The 17,302-nt window shown below is 38.8% G+C and overlaps 1 protein-coding gene across 4 annotated transcripts in view; it reads left to right on the top strand.

The window, feature by feature from the left end:
- The first annotated feature begins 4,922 nt into the window (after positions 1-4,922).
- Positions 4,923-17,302, top strand: part of LOC149242385 (cytochrome P450 family protein) — a 33,742-nt gene continuing 21,362 nt past the window's right edge. The window contains exons 1-4 of one of the 4 annotated variants that reach the window (XR_016246633.1): positions 4,923-5,280; positions 5,463-6,081; positions 7,271-7,374; positions 7,970-8,060. The gene's annotated coding sequence lies outside the window, so the exon portion shown is untranslated. Of the gene's footprint in view, positions 5,281-5,462; positions 6,082-7,270; positions 7,375-7,969; positions 8,061-17,302 lie in introns of those variants that run through there. The other 3 variants (XM_089374228.1, XM_089374227.1, XM_089374229.1) reach the window with 3 other exon arrangements.

Below are 17,302 nucleotides of genomic sequence, written 5' to 3'. Positions count from 1 at the left end.
AACATGCGCTGCAAACAATACACACCCTTTCCTGCAACTGCGCTTTGCCTACATAGTTGTAATCATTCTCAATGATGTAGGCCTCTTCTTTCCCTACAAGATTCTCTTCTTTGCATCATTATCCAGACACTCAATAACATTCTCATAGCAATCTATCTTGGTCCTGTGAGTAAACAACCAATCCATGCCCAAAAGCATACTATATGATCCCAAAGGAAGCACATTTAGATGTGCTTATATAGGCATACCATTCAACTCAAATGCACAAGCTCTCACCTAATGATGAACTCTTTTCTTGGTCCTTGTAGCCAATTGCACCAACCAAGACTCTTCATGCACTTCTTTATTCAAGACACACTTATCCACTAGATAAGGACTAACATAACTATAATTAGATCCAAGATCAATCAAAATGGAAACAACTCAATCACAAAGTTTACCTTCCATCTTAACAATGGATGTGTGATGATCCACCTTGCTTGCCTGTTACCAAGTGTTGCATAAATCCGATGAATTCTCTGCCCAACATCTCCAACTGTTTGTGCTTCTTGAGCACTGTAGATCTTAGGTCTGCCACCTTGATACAATCGACAATCCTTCTTTCGATGATCCTTGCAACAAATCCAACACTACAACGGATCTCTACCACTACCTTTATTCTGTTGCTCTCCAGACTAAGATCCATGTCCTTTCTCAGCTGCATTAAACTTCTTGCAAGGAGACATGTTTTCTTTCTCACCTGCATCTTGAGGTCTTCCTCGCTTCTGAGACCATTTTCCTTTAGCCTTCCCATTCCCTTTCCAATCACGCTTAGTCTTAGACTTACGCTTTGACTTCTCATAACAATGCTTCAATTTACCGATGACTTCCTCCAATGACTGAGGTTCATTATACTCAATCCGGCCCCTGAATGCTAATGGAAATCCACTGATGAACCTTTGGACCTTTGTCTTCTCATCCTTGAGATAAGGCACATACCTCAAGAACTCAAAAAACTTGGTCGTGTACTCTTCATCTGTCATGGAACCCATCTTCAACTCATAGAATTATTTGGCCTTTCTATCATAATATCTCTCAGACAAGTACTTCTTTCTGAAGAGTCTTTTAAACTCATGCCAACTTAATTCTTCTAACTTGATGCCTCTGACACACTTCACATATTCCCACCATATATCTTCTTTTTCCTTTGAGACTGAAGATCAATATCTTGGCTTTCATGTTCTCTGAATGATCATGTAACCCAAAGAAATTATTCATCCCAAGTGTCCATGCTTATATATCCTCTGATTTCTTCATCTCTCCATCAAACATGGGAGGCTTAACTTTCTTAAACTCTTATGACAAATACTGTTTCTCACTCCTATAAGGATGATGGCAGTGATGACGATGATGTCTCTCTAAACAAGAACTAGAATAGAACTCATAAGCACCACCTCTCTTGTTAGGTGTATCCAACCGTCTGCCACCTCTGACTATATCATCTTTGTCCAACTTATATCCTGATCAAGGCCTGTTACCATATCCCCCATTAGTCCTTTCCTCCTGTCCACGACTAATCCTTAACTGTCCCCGTCTCTGCAAATCTGATAGGCTCTGGAGGATCATTGCATTAACCTCGAATTGCTTTTCTTGAGCTTTGGCAAACATTTCCCATGTCTCAATCAACTTGTTATTATTTGCCTTGCAACTTTTGATTTATGCCTTCAAACTTCTCAATGTATCTGCTATACCAAGAGAATATTCAACTCTTTGTCACTTAACTGATCTGTTGGGAGAGTCACGTGAATTGTAATCCACCATTCTTCTCATAATCTATGATCTTCTTCTTCCTGCAAGTATACCATGTTAGATAAACCGAATATAAACATGATCAAACCATACCTTAATGAAGTTCAGTGGAGACTATCTCATCTACACAAATCAGTGAGGAATAACACGATCTACATGTATATATACATAATGACATCAACATATCAACATCATGTATGATAACACAAATGTAACACGGACTATATACATGACAACCATAGTCATTGCAATGCATGCATACAACTGACATGCATCTATAACAATCACATATAGCTCATCTAGTCCAAGTGTTTGAACTTGGAAGCTCTAATACCAATTTGTAACAGCCCCTCCCACATTTACCCTCTTTTATAAGCTCTCCAAGGTAAATTTAAACTGAGTGCTACTATGACATGACCCGACCTCCAAGTTCCAATGATGGAAGTGGGGCCTATAGATCGACAACTTACTGACCTTCCTTAGGACTACTGACCACTCAGGAGCCTGCAAACCACCCTAAGTGATCAATCCATGAGATGGAACTCTTTTTCACAAGAGAAACTCCCCGATCGCACCCCTAACACTTCATGCATGCGGTTGGGAGGCTCCAACCGCACCATAGACCTTGTTGCGTGCAATTATGACAAAAAATCCCATGTACTGTGGATGTAGTCGTGAGATCTACGCCACTTTTTCAAGAAAGCCTCCATACCACTGCCCAAAACTACCTGTAACTTCTCAAAATCATAAGTAACACGACAACAAGGCTAACCATCCAAAACTTGAACAAGATCTTGACCAAAACATGCCTAGTACATGATAGACATTTCGTCAAACATATGGTAAACATGAAAGCTACAAGTCATGAATGCATATTTGATCATAAACTTTTGAACCTCATCTGAGAATCACTAAGAAGGCTCAATGCTCTCTCAAACTAGCTGCAACAACACTTGTTAGCCCATGCATTCATCAACCATTCAATAAATTATCAAATCATGAATAATAGCCATAACTAGAGCACATCATAGAACCATGCATATAACCAACATATAATCAGAATAGAAACCATGACAAATCAACCATAAAATCCACATAATAACAAGTACAAGTGCTCATTAATTATATTAGAAGAATATCTCCTGTTAACTTATGCAAAATCCAACCAAGTCAGGGACTTCCACGTACCACCCCACCATAGATTGGGTTGAACCAAATATTTCTTTCAAGCAATCACCCTCATGTCATATAAACATGAATGTGGGATCTCATGGGATAAACCAATACATAATCAAACTAGGAATCCATAGGTTAAACCACCTATACCCTCAAGTTACCGTGATCTCACATAAACCGGTCCCAAGATCACAAAACCAAACCAAGTTTGGATGCCTCAAAATTCCTTAACCATACCTTGAGGAATTTTCCTATCTCCACCCACCTGTCGAGGGTGTCCTGGAGAAAACCATCCCCACCCCAAACCTTTGGGATTTTACCGAGACCACCTCACTCGATTCCAAAACCTTTTGGCAATCCAAAGCTCAACTAAGAAATAATTAGATCATACCATGGCTATTTAAGAAATGGCAAGTCAAGGCTGAAATCACTATCAAACTAGACAAAACCCATGGCAACTACAACAAATGAACCAAATAAACAAATGCATGTACCATGCATTCACATCCCAGCAAGGAAATCACCCATGCAACCTGTTACCTGCAAGATCTTCCTGTTGAAGTTACTGAGCCAACCTTCTCCTTGCTTTCCTTTGCTTATCCTTGATCTTCCTTTGCTAGTCCTTCGCTTTCTCTCTCTCTATCTCTGAAAACTGATCCAAAGCCAAAACTAACAAAAGCTATGAACTGATTCTCTAATGCCTTTTTATCATTGATATCTCCTTTTTCTTTCATTTTCCTTCATTTTGCCTCTAATTTCCCTTGCATGCATATTTGTGTTTCTTCACCTTCATTTTCTCCTATTTTCCTTTATTTTCATAATTAAATGTCATTTACTGCCTCTGTCTTTATCAATGTCTTTTCAAATTTCCATAGCCATTAATACATCGCAAGTGATGCCCATTATAATGTTTTGCCCACCATTCAACTTGGAATATATGTCCCATGACCTTGGTCTTATTTTGCCTTTATTACATGAAACTTTAATTCAGGGCTGTTACAAAGGAGACAAAGATTCTCACTCATTGTATGGAAACAAAGGAGGCATGGGATGATATAAAGAAGGACATTCTCCTTCTCTCGGATTGGGTTGCTGCTCTAGACATTTCATTGCTCACTGCAGAAGGCAATTCAAATGGAACTCATGCCCCTAACACTTCTCTCTCTGGTGGTAATAGAACTTGTTGCCCACGGGAACTTGACGAGGGTGGATGCAGTGTCAGGTGATTTCTCTCAAGCTACAAGTTTTTTTGGTCTATGCGCCTAGTTCGGTCCTTTGCTAGGGTCTTACTGCAAAATTTACAGTTGTGATTTTTTTTTGTATAAACTCGTGCAATCCTACACAAACTAGTAAACTTTCAATTTACTAAGATAAAAATACAATTGTTGAAACTCAGATCAAATTGTTGAACCACATTTGTTGATTCAAAACGCCTGAACAAATGAATATGAAATTTTCGCCAAAAACACTTCTCAATAAAAATGTAAGAATATTAAATCCCCTCCCACTTTTCTTTAATATAAATATATATAACCCTTTACTTTAAAAATAAATAAATAAATATACTATTACAATATCTCTCACACTAATTAATTACCAATTAACCAAAACAAACCATAAATATACATTCGTATGCATGCTAAATTAAATTCCTTTCAGTGAGATGTACCAATGTATTTTGTGCACCATCGAGTGAGATGCACTATGTATTTTGTTGACCATCCGTGACATCTGGCCTTGGACACCCATGATAAACTAGACTTGAGCATAGGAGTAGGATTTTGAGAACCCCACAAAGATTGATTATGATAACCTTCCACCTTCTCGTATGGTGATGGACCCCGCCCATAAATGATAAAATTATATGAAAAAAATAAAAAAAATATATATATATATATATATATATTTTTAAATAGTTCCTCCAGAAAGGTGCCCGAAGGTGGGGAGTTTGGAGTTACATAATAGAGGACAACTATTCTCTTTTAAAAGAAAAGCCAAAAACCTCCTGATACATTGAATGGAAATGATCGAAGCCTTGGATACCTCAGTTCAGGTTGGCGCAGGGATTTCAGCGATTAAGTTTCAGATATTTCTCGAATCGAGACTATGTTTTTCGATTTCTGAAATGTCTGCATGTTCCGTCCTTTGAATGAGCAAATACGGAGATTCTCAGGGCAGAACGAGCTCAAACTATTTCAATTTTAAAACAAAAAGGCCGGTCCAATTTCGTGAAGCTACGAAGTCCATTCCTTTATAAAAACAGCCGCAGTAATACAACGGATCAGCATGTTCTACAGTAGTGAGACCATTTGAATGGTAAATAACGCCAATTTTCGTATATTTACATCAAAACAGGTGTAGTTTTGCAAATTTTTCACGTTTGGAACAGATCCGTACTAGCGAATAGTTAAAATACGCGTCGCTTTTCATGTACAGCTTCTTTTGTAATTATTTGTAAAATTGATTCAAATTAGTATTGTGGGATTGAATTTTGCAAGCTTTAAAGGTTTAGAACGGAATCGTACTCTAAAACGGAACGAATGCGCGGATTCGTACTCTCATTAGTGCAAATACGCGTCACTGTTCCATTTATGTAAAGCTTAATTCAAAGCATTTATAGATGGATTACACTTATCATCTTCGAGGTAAATTTGCAATTTTAAAAGTTTATAGTGAATTCGTACTGGTGAACAGTACTGTTTTATTTATTTAAAGCTTTTCTTTGTAAGATCGAGATTCAAAGTTGTAATAGAGTACACAATAGGGAGAGAGCACCTGGGATATACTGATTCACGAAAGGATCAGAAATTGGACGGAAGTAGCGCCACTTGTCAGAGATTTTAGGCTTTGCTGGATGTATGTTCTAAATTAGTTGACGGCTGTACAGTAGCCAGATGTTAAAGAAGAGATCAAAGAAAGAGATCATTTAGGTTATTTAAAGATCGGTCTCGGACATTCGAGTTTTTTCCAGCGTCTGTAAGAAGATTTTATTTTCTGTATAATTACAGAATCCTTCGGCTCCCTTCTATGCATATTTTTCCTGTTCTCTTCGACTGTTATCGTTGATTCTTCTTATACTTTTTGGCGTGGACGGCTTTTGTAGAAGCGATTTCGATGGTAAGAGCAGATGATCAAGCCCTTTCGGCTAGTCTACAAATTTAATGCCTGCTTTCTATAAATTAAATTGTTTGGTTGTTTTGTACACTTTTCTACCCTGCTTTCTTTTTGCCTTCTGTAGCTCGGTTTCTTTGGAGATTCAGGATGACAGGGTTCAATCCAAAATTGTTGGAACAGTTTTCCGACGTTTGAGTTTGTTCCCTAGTCGGAACGCCGTCGAATGCCTCTCTTCTATGAAAACATAGCGAATTAGTGCTAGTTAGGGCGTGTTTCTGTATTCTGCTGTGGAAATCATGTATGATCTGAGATCTGTTATCTCCGCTCCCAAAACATAGGGTTAAATAAACGTTAAACAAATAATCAGTTCAACAAGCCTATTTGCGACTGGACAAGAGCAAGAACTTAACCAACATAGTAACATGCTCAGAAGATAGAGAACAGTGAAACAAGAGCACATATCTAAGGCTGGAACAAAGTAATCCTTATTTCTGTCCAATAAACCAAGGGTATAAACCTGGGTTTGCATTCGTAGGTTGGAGGGGCATGTGCCTTTCTAGTTTCCTTTCAGACCTACTAGATTTATAGAGAGGTGTTTTTATGGCTCAGAAACGATTCCAAGTCTCTCAGATGTTGTATAGAACTAGGAATAAAAAACAAAAAATGGAGAATGAATTTCATCAGGTTTTACTTGGTGGATTTAATAAAAAAAGAAGAAGTAAGAATGCTGGTTTTTAAGAATCAGAGGTTCTGGCAAGCAGGGATATGATCTGTGCCTTTAAAATGTATTCTCCCAGTTTAGATATAGATACACCAGTGTTTATGATCAGGCTGTATGCATTCTGGTTCATTTTGCTATTTTGGACACTAGGTTATAGCAGCACTTTGTGTTAAGGTTTTCTGGAATAAGCTAGCACGCATTTTTTAGTTTTCGTAGTTTTTTCTACTGCCTGTGGAGGCTGTATGCACGGCCTGCCTCTTTTTTCTTTGTATTAAAGAGATGTATATAACATTTTGTCACCAGTAGAAGGAATCTTTAATGTCAAAAAATCTATAGATGCAGCATACCAAACACAAACTCTAAGAATGGGAAAAATATAGCAGATTATGTAGACTCTGATCTTCTTCCACCTTGACAAAACACCTCCTGTTTTCAATATTTCTTGTGACTGCTTTCTTTTCTGTATGACAGCTTCTCTCTAACATTGGGGAGATTACAAGTACTTGAAACTTCCAAATGGAAACTCGAGTGGATGCATTTCAGCATGGAAACGTTTTCTATTGATGGTGTTTGGGGTATATCCAATTCTCCATTCTTATCCTATATATTGTTATTTAGGATTCTTCTTTTATGCGATGCAATATCAATTGGCCATCTAGTAGCTCGGTGGACGAAAAAAGTGCTCTATATTTGCTAAAGAAGAAATTAACATCTAAGTTGGTCGTTTAGTTTTTTTTTGTTAAATGAAAATGCTTTATTTATCTTTACTATTAGATAAAATAATACTTACATACAGGGCATTTTTTACAAATAACTGGCTATTAGACATTTGAATATTTCTGAAATTCAATAAAGAAGAAATGTCAAGTGCCAAAAATTTCCTGTCTTTTAGTAGGTAAGAAATGTCAAGGGCCGGAAATTTCATGACAGAGAATTAGAAAAATGGCAAAGCATGCTATCAAAATACAGTTGGTAGGGATAGAGTTATTATAGATTGCATTTTCAAGGAAAATCCAGCAAACTTGACAATTCTCATTGTACATGGCAAAATAACAATCAATTTTGCTTGATTATTTACAGCATGCTTGTTACATCCTTGCAACTTTTTGGCCTTTCATGCTTTTCATCATCTAATAATTTTATTAATATTTTCGGTGCTTTCTTTTGCAGATGATATATCCTAGATCATGCCATGCTCTCTGTATGGCACTGTTTTAGCGTAAGATCTCAGACTGATTTTTAGCTCATTGGGATATAAGGTGAGAATCACTTTCGCTTATAGGCTCTTACATAGATAAGTTCATGGCTGATTTACAACACTGTGGGGACAGTTGACCTCCAGTAAAGTTGATCTGTTATTTCCTGTTACATTTTTGGCGGAAAACATGTCATAATTTCTATCTCCCTTGCTATTTAGTCTAATCTCAAAAAATCAAATAGGCTGTACATACTTTTGTTGCATTGCTGCCATGCCCACAAGTGAATGTGAAGTTTTTTTGTACCAAAATGGAACTGCTACTCCAACTATTGATGAATAAAATTGAGTTCTAAATATTAATATTATTTGTTTCAGTTTTTTTGTTTGTAGCTGCATTATTTAGTTTAGATTTGTGTGGAGCTTCCATTGTGGCACTTTGTCATCATTTTGGTATCAGAGTAGGACAAGATCTTGAAGTAGATAAGATATTGTGTGGACAAGAAAGGATGTGTGTTTCTGCATGACACAGGTAGCAACAAAATGAGAGAAAGTGCCAAGGTAGTTGGCAGGAAGAAGATGAGTGACGAAGAATTGGACAAAGAAATAGTTGATTTGAAGGAGAGACTTAGTGTTCTAATAGATTTGGTACAAGAGGAAGAAGACAAAAGAAACCAGAGTTATGGTTGGAAGTTGAGAAAAAGAGTTAAATGACCTATTGTGAAATTGTGTGCAAGAAAGTTGCTACATAGGTTGAAGTCCTGGTTAAATAGAGGGAAAACTTAGTAGAGCTGCATATGCATAGAAATCCATGAAAATGGAACCAGAGCAGGGAACAATGCTCAGAGAAGATAAGGAAGAAGATGAGAGACTTGATGAAAGTCTCATGGAGTTTTGGGAAGATTTAGACCAACATAAGGAAGAGATGTTAGAGCCATCCATAGAGACCAAGGAGTCTCAAAATTTTGAAACTAAGGATTCCTGTGTGTATGTAGGTTATGAAGATGGACAACCAGTAAAGACTATCATAGAGGAAGAGAAAAATGTAGAATTGTATCAAGTATGCAAAAATGAAAAGGCTAGAGGCAAGATCTTAGCATATGGAAAGAAAGTTAGCAACTTTGTGACAGAGAAAGAGAATGCAGATGCTGAAGCCTGAATCAAAAGGACAACACCTAGATGCAGTGCCAATTGATTATGATAAGATATTAAATCTCATGGAAGAGTGGATAACAAAATCTAAGATGGATGAAAATTATACCATAAGGGAAGATGTAGTAGATGAACAAGATAACATGTGTTAGATTTCCTCAAAACCTAGTAAATTGATTTGTAATTTTCTAGGTGTAAAAACCCAGAAATATAAACAACTGATATTCTGGAAACTTAAATCACACACACACTGAGTTTTCTAACATGCACAACATAAAATAAATCAAAAGACAAACACATCAACATATAGAACACAAGATATGCACAAGAAACCCAAATACGGGAAAAAGTTAAAACCTGCAACATTGTGTGTCATTTATTATTTTCTTCAACAACGGATTTTCTTTTGAGAATTACAACAAGGGAAAAACTTTCCTTTTATCACATGAACAACTGATCAATCCTCCAAGATGAATCGACCCCCTTCTTGAACATTACATTTGCAAAATCCCTGTGCAAATTAGATAAACTGCGCACATGCGTGAGCACAAATCCTCTCTCTTGCGCTCACGTGCAAATGGTATGACTACGCTGGGGATGTAAGAGCTTGACACTCACTTGATTTCTTCATCGATCCTGTTTCACTGTGATTTGCTGAAACCGTCAACTCTTCCTTTGTTGATCTAATACACACATTGCTTGTGCTCAATTGAGTTGCCACTAACACACTCTATCTCCTCTTATAATTTCGACCTCAACCCTAATATCCTTCTCAATGACTGAGATTAAATCATGATTAATGGCTGAGATTAAATCATAAATTAACTTAGGAACTTTTACTTTTTCCTAAGTCCAACTTTAGGAAATAGTTAAATAAATTAATATTATGCTAAAGTGGCAGTCTTCTATGTTCTTTTGCTAGCCTTAGCACTTCGACAAGCATTACACTGCTTCTTTACTCCAATCGACACTCCCTCTTAGAGAGGAAGGTGTTTAGCATTATGCCCAACTTCTCTCTGAGGTATACAAATTTGGTCCCTGGCAAAACCTTGGTTAGAATATCTGTTGTCTGCTCCTTTGTGGGTACGTATTGGAGTGTAACGATACCTCTTTGAACAATATCTTTGATGTGGTGATAACGTATGTTGATGTGCTTAGAGCGATCGTAAAAAACCTGATTTTTAGAAAGCTTGATACAACTTAGATTGTCACAGTGTATCACTGTCGGGTGTCCAACTTTGTCCTGAACAGGGCCATAAGAAGCTTCCTCAACCAAATAGCTTTGCACCCTGCCAAACTAGCAGCCATGTACTCGGCCTCGGTTGAACTCAGTGCAATTGATCTCTACTGCTTGCTAAACCAAGAAACAACTACCGATCCAACATTGAACGCACACTCTGATGTGCACTCCTTGTATGTGGCTCCCAATTTGCATCAGTGAAGCTCCCAAGCCTCAACTTATCAACCTGTCTATACCACAATCCATGCTCTATTGTCCCCTTGAGATATCTCAACACATGCTTTGCAACAACCCAATGACTTTGGTCGGCTCGACCAAACATTGGCCCAAAGAGTTGACTGCAAAGCATATGTTCGGCTGCTTGTTCACCAAATAAATTGGCAACCCAATCACCTGGCAGTAAAGTGTGGGATATACTTGCTCCAATCTGGATGTATCCACCTTCCTCCATTTTGTGACTATAGGTGTGGTCATGCGCCTGCCATCCTGCATGTGAAATCTCCTCAAAATCTACAGAGCGTACTTTCCCTATCCCATGAAGATCTCTCCATCACCCTGCCAAACCTCAAGCCCAAGGAAATAGTGCATCAACCCCATATCCTTCATCTCAAACTTGCTTGCAAGATCTCTCTTGCACTCCTGAATGAGTTTATCTGTGCCTACCAAAATCAGGTTGTCCACATATAGCACTAGAATAAGCGGCTCACCTCCAACAACAATGTAGTAGAGGTTGGCGTTCGCTTCACTCTTGGTGAAGCCCAATCCCTGAAGGTAATTGTCTATTTGAGCATACCATGTTTGCAGAGCCTGCTTGAGCCCATATTAAGCTCTCTTGAGTCTGCATACGTGTGTATCTTCGCTGCCTGTCTTGAATCTCTCTGGCTGCTCAATGTAAATCTCCTCCTTAAAGGCCCCATTGAGGAAGGCTATCTTCACGTCTATCTAGTGGATCTTCCACCCTATCTGTGCTACAGTAGCTGCAACCTCCTTGACAGACAAATACCTGGCAGCTGGGGCAAAGGTCTTGTCATAGTCAACTCTCTCTTGTCACGAATCTCGCCTTGTACTTCTTGATGCTGCCATTACCTCCATGCTTGATCTTGTAGACCCAACAAGAGCCTACCATAGATTTTCCCTGTCTAGCTTTGGAACCACCTCCCAGACATCGTTCTTCATTATGGAGGCATACTCCTCCACCATGACATCTCTCCATACTTGTTGAGTGGCTGCCTCCTAATAAGTAGAAGTCTCGTTATCAGTAACTCTGCCCTAAGTGCCATATATCCTGTGTACCTTTGTGGCTTCTTGCTCTGTCGAAATCTTATGTATTAGGAGCACCAACTTGCTCCTGTGCCTCCTGGATCCACTGATTTGGCCATCTCGCTCTCCTTCTCCCAATACTAGGAGTCATTAATTGTGCAGGCCCCACTCACTCTTGCATTTACGTGTCTTTCTCGTCCTTGTGTTACCCATGCACAACTGTGGTTTGAGGTATTGGTTAAGCCTCTTGCCGCTCCTCTTGTATTGTAGTTTGCTCACGCTCTAAGGACTTTCTTAAAGCCCTATCCTCCTCAAACTTCACATCTCTCCTAATGAAAGTCTTCACGTGTGCTGTAATGTACACCTTGTTCGTCTTGGATGTCTCGCTGTAACCCACGGAGACGCCCTTCTCTACTGTGGGCTCTAATGTCTTCTGTTTCTCCTCTGGTACATGGCAATATACAAGGCTATCCAATATGCAAAATTGAGACACATTTGGTTTCTTCCTTGTAAATGCCTCCTCTGGTTTAACTCAACCCAATACTCCATGTGGGTGTTGGTTCTGCAAGAATACTACTTTATTGCATGCCTCAACGCATAGGAACTTGGCAGCCCTTGATCATGCAACATGGCTTTGGCTGCTCCAACCATGGTCCTGTTCTTGCGCTTTGCCACCCCGTTCAGCTAAGGATTATATGGTGTGATCAACTCTCTCCCAATGCCCTCCTTGGCACATAAGTCCTTAATGCGTTTGAGATGTACTCCCGACCATTATCTGACCTCAACGCCTTAATCTTCTTGCTAGTTTGGTTTTCAGTCAAGGCCTTCAGAAACTTCGAGAGGACCTCATCCTTCTTCCTCATGAAAAATATCTATGTCATCCTCAAGTGATCATCTATGAAGGTGACATAGTACTTGTACACATTAAGGGATATTGTAGAGAAAGGAACACATACATTTGAATGAACAAGGTCCAAGATACACTTAGCCTTGTCTTCTCTGCTAGGAAAAGATGACTTGTCCTCATGTTGATCAACGCTATATTATGGTAGCCCCGTTTCTATCTCGTAAAGAATCTTTAGTGCTCCATGGTGTAGATGCCCCATGCGCCTATGCCACAACTCTCCAAGCTCGCTGCTTGAGTCACAACCTCCTTCGGTAGTCAGTGCTGCGGCTGTATCAAACTGCAATCTATATATGCTCTTATGCCTAACCCCAATCTGCTTTGGCACCTTGGAGTCTGGGTCCACATTCCATAAACTGGTGGCCATTGAACTTGCCATACAAGTAATGAGTGAGAAATCCTTCTCAAAATGAGAGGAAAACTCATCTATCTTTGCAAAGGCTACTACTTGGTCCTTCCTGGACACTTTCTTCTTATTGGGGCATTTGGTAGCGTAATGCCCAAACTGGTGGCATGAAAAATACTTGATCTTGCTAAGATCCTTTTTCTTGTTCTCTCCCTTAGAACTCAAATCACCATTGCTCTTTTGCCCTTGGAATTGGCCCCTTTGCTGGTTGGAGCAAAATTTTCTTCATCTTCCTCGCTTTTAACAGAAGATCCAACTTGAGCTTGTCTGCGAATCTCCTCCTGGATGCAGTCACCCAACGAAGGCTCCCAATTTGGAAAGTTTTCTCGGGCACATATCCCATTCGTGAAGGCTTGCCATGATTTGGTGAAATGCAATAGAGCAAAATCTACCAGATCCCTATTTGGAACTCTCTCACCCACACCAGCCAACTCTTCCTTTACTTTGGAAAACTTGTTAAGGTAAGAAACCACTGAATCTGAATGGGACATTTTAATGGTCCTAAGCTTGTCCTTTAGTACCGACTTTCTGGCCTCGTTCGAACCCTGATAAAGACTAATGATAGCAGTTCGCATTTCTTTGGCTTTCTTCTTCCCAGTCAGGTGAGGGATAAAGTGGTCTTTGACTCGTTCTAGGAAAATCCTTCTTGCCTTGGCATTTGTGAAGCACGGGTTCGCGAACTTGTTCCAGGTTCTCGTCCCCATGAATTGGGTGCTGGAACGGGTACTTCCTAGACGAACCTGATACTTCCCATAAGAACCCATTACTTAGTATCTTCGGGCTGGGTTCTTTTGTGTAAATGGGTTTGTCGAACCCTCAAAATGGGTGTGTGAATCCCGAAAACAGGTGCGTGAGGGGTTCTTGACGACGTTTTTTCCTTTGTCCATAAATCCTTTTCTTCTCACATTCCACGTAATGGCTTGTCGTTGTGTTGAATAAGTGTTGCATGTCGCAATCCCTTTTGGAGCACCCTCAACCAACCCTTCTAGTGCAAGACCAAAGGAAGTCGATTGTGGTATTTGAACCTAAGACTTGTAATGCATTTTGTTACCTTGACCAAATTAACACCCTTATGAAAGTCCCAACATGATGCCATAGGGGTAAGCAGGCTTGGGAAATGCACCACTATCACCTTAGCATGATTTCCTCTTCACTTTAGGCCAATTCCTTGAAGCCACAGGGGGTATCCTAATATATGGAAGCAAACCTATAAATTGTATTGTTGTAATGCACAATATGATTCACTTCAACAAACATACACCTCTATATGGTTAGATAGACTAGTGCCCAATAAGTGAATAAATGCCTCAAGAAACTAGGGCATAACCACTACAATAAAATGAGAGTTAGGAGCTAATTAATGAGTGTTAGTTCTGATATAAAAGTAAGTTACGGCAAAAAATACCAATTGTTGTTGCAAAATGTAGTAGGCCCAATGCAAAGCCTCACCAGGGGAAGGTTAGACCTTATGGAAAAAAAGGAAAGGGTTGCCACTGCCACTGCAACAACATTTTTCCTGCGCTTTAGTGGGATTTAAACCACAAGGGAGGCTTCCCTAAATCACCTATAAAGATACTCTAATACTAGGGCTCAAGGTGAAGAGTTTTAAAGGTCTCAAGTTGGACAGAGTACTGGCAAGGCAAAAAATGGCCTAGGTTTTCTATGCTAGGGTTCAAGTACTCTTAGCCTAGACCACTAAATAGGATACTATAATTTAGGGTTTGGATGGTGTGCGATAATATGGGATTCAATGTCATATAACAACCTTAGAAAAGGCCTAAAAATGATATGCAACAATAAAGGAATAAGGGCTTCCAATAGAGGCTAAGTTTAGACTAGTGTTCATAATTCTATGGTTAAGCATGCATAAACAACAATAAAGGGGTGACATCAACCCTGTTAAGGAGGTCTAGGGTATGCCCTATGCTAGATTTTGTTCCTAGACTATTTATAGAGACAATTCCTTAATTATGAGCCACCTACATGCGTTCAAATTACATTTTTATGCATAAATCTGCTCTAAAGACCTTGGTGGCTTCCCTAGCCATCTAGGGGAGAGTAAAGGAGATAATTTTTATTAAGTTTTATGGTGATCAACACACTCTTGTACCAATGCCTTATCCTACTAGGGTTCAATGGAGTCTTTATGGCACACAAATCCAAGGGAGGGATATTGATGGAGTAAGGGGGGGTGCCTAGGGCATCCACTTCTAAAAACCCCTGTGAGGGGAGAAATTAAATATAGGGTTTGCACATTAAGAGTTCCCCTATAGACCTTAGAGGGGACAATTTTTCATGTAATATTGAAGCAAAATTTTAGCAATAATAAAACATTCAGTCGTGGCATAATTGAAACCCTACTTTAAACATAAAGCATGCAAAATATCGATATTAAGAGTCAAGACAATAAACTTACAAAATCCTGCACAAAAAAGTCACTGGTTTCAATCCCAGAACAATGTCTCCATCCGAAATTCACATTCTCAAGCAAGTTGCACCAAGAAGGATCATGTCTCCCAGATGAGCGAAAAAGACTAGTTCATGCTCTCTTAGAGAGGAAAAGAATTCATGTGTGATAATGAGAAGGTGAAACGAGGGGAGGATCTATTTATATGAAACCTATCTAGTTTTACAATAATTCAACTAATGAAGCCCTATTGACAAGTCTAATTTGTGTTCTAGAAGAAAGTTTAAACTTAAAAGCCAACCTCATAGCTCAAAAACATAACAAAAGTGCCATAAATGCCCACACTTATGGGATAAAGTCCTCCTCAAGCATGAAATCATCCTCCAAATTAGCTCGAGATTCCATAAAAAGGTGTCATGTAGGTTATTGAGTGCTCCATACTCCAAGTTGTATCTCCTAGATTAAGTGCAAGGCTCCAAAGTGCCTCCATGCCAACACATCATCTCCATGGTGCCCAACATCACCCTCAAGGTAGCAAGAGGGGTGACATGGCACTTTCCATCATGGGCTCTGGAACAAATGATGCCCATAAAGTAGTTTCAAGGCTAGCTTGGGGGCATTGGGTCATCCTAGGTCCATCAGGCATGTTGACTACTCCGTGTCAATCACCCTATAGAAGTACACATTTTTTCAAAGGAATTCTATCATGTTCGAGCAGTCAGAAGTCCAAAATTCATCATCATCATTTATTAGTTTATCAAAGTTGTAAATCCAAATTTTGTAGCCTGGTGGGCCATTGTAAAAATGATTCTAACATGTCTATAAAGCCATGTAAAACACCTAGGTAAGCTTAAGAATTTTTGCTAAAGAGTTTCACTCTAGGGAGTTTTTTAACCTTGTTAATTATTTTGTGTTTCTAAACACAAAATAATTAATAGAGTTTTTCTCCCAAATATACCCCAAAGCTAGGGTGGGGCTCGATGGTGATGTCTTAAGTGAGTCCTAGTGTATCGAGTCTATGTATTTTCATCATACTAGATCATGTCTTGAGTCTTGCAGAATTTGGTTGAGTCTAAGTGTCTATTTTTAATTATTAAATTTCCAACTGGTTAGGAAATTTAATAATTTGGATGTAAATTGTAAAATCAAATGATTGTAAAAGTTGAAGGGGGTAGGGTACTCATAATTAGAACCTCTACACCTCAAATTTGTGTTTAGACACCTTTGAGGGTTGAAATTATGTCTTTCCCCTCAAATTATTTTTATTTCTGGTTTTCTTGCAAAAAAACGACAAAATTAGCTAGAAAATGATCAAAAAATTAAAATTGAGAGAAAATAAAATTCTCTCCAAGTGGAAAAATGAAATTTTGAAGAAGGTGGTTTTTCCCGAAGAAGAATTAAATTTGACAAACTCAATTCCAAGGTAGAAAAACACACAAGGAATTCTTTTAGGCCATCAAAGAATTATTTTTTCAAGAAAATTATTTTCTCTGGGTTTAGTTGGTTGAAGAAAATTCGTGGGTCCAAAAGAAGTCAAATTTTCAAGGTCATCCATCAAGGGAAAATCAAATTTTTAACAAAAATTGAACTTATGGACCAAGGTGGTTAAGTCAAAAGTGATTTTTTTGAGGAAAAAAGGGTCAAAATAATATTTTTTGGGCTAGGGAAAAAGGGAATTGTTATGAAATTTGAATTTCTTCATTAAGATCAAAGGACCAGATTTGATTTTGGCATGGATCAGGCATCTAGCAACTGTTGCTCTCCAAGATAAGTCAAAATTGTGCAACTTCTTGGACGTAGTCGTTTTCCACTTGGAGGGGGATCTAGATCTCTCTATTTTTCTAGAAATTGCGCTGGAGGCTCCTCATTGTAACATCTTTGATCTTCAGATCACTTACTCTAGCTATCAACTCTTGAAGCTCTTTCTATTTTGGAACAA

This window comes from Pinus tabuliformis, chromosome 8 (genome assembly GCF_031772625.1).
Source record: "Pinus tabuliformis cultivar Carrire ecotype Pingquan chromosome 8, CPIR1, whole genome shotgun sequence".
NCBI classification, from domain to species: Eukaryota; Viridiplantae; Streptophyta; class Pinopsida; order Pinales; family Pinaceae; genus Pinus; species Pinus tabuliformis.
This window is presented reverse-complemented; position numbering and strand designations above follow the sequence as displayed.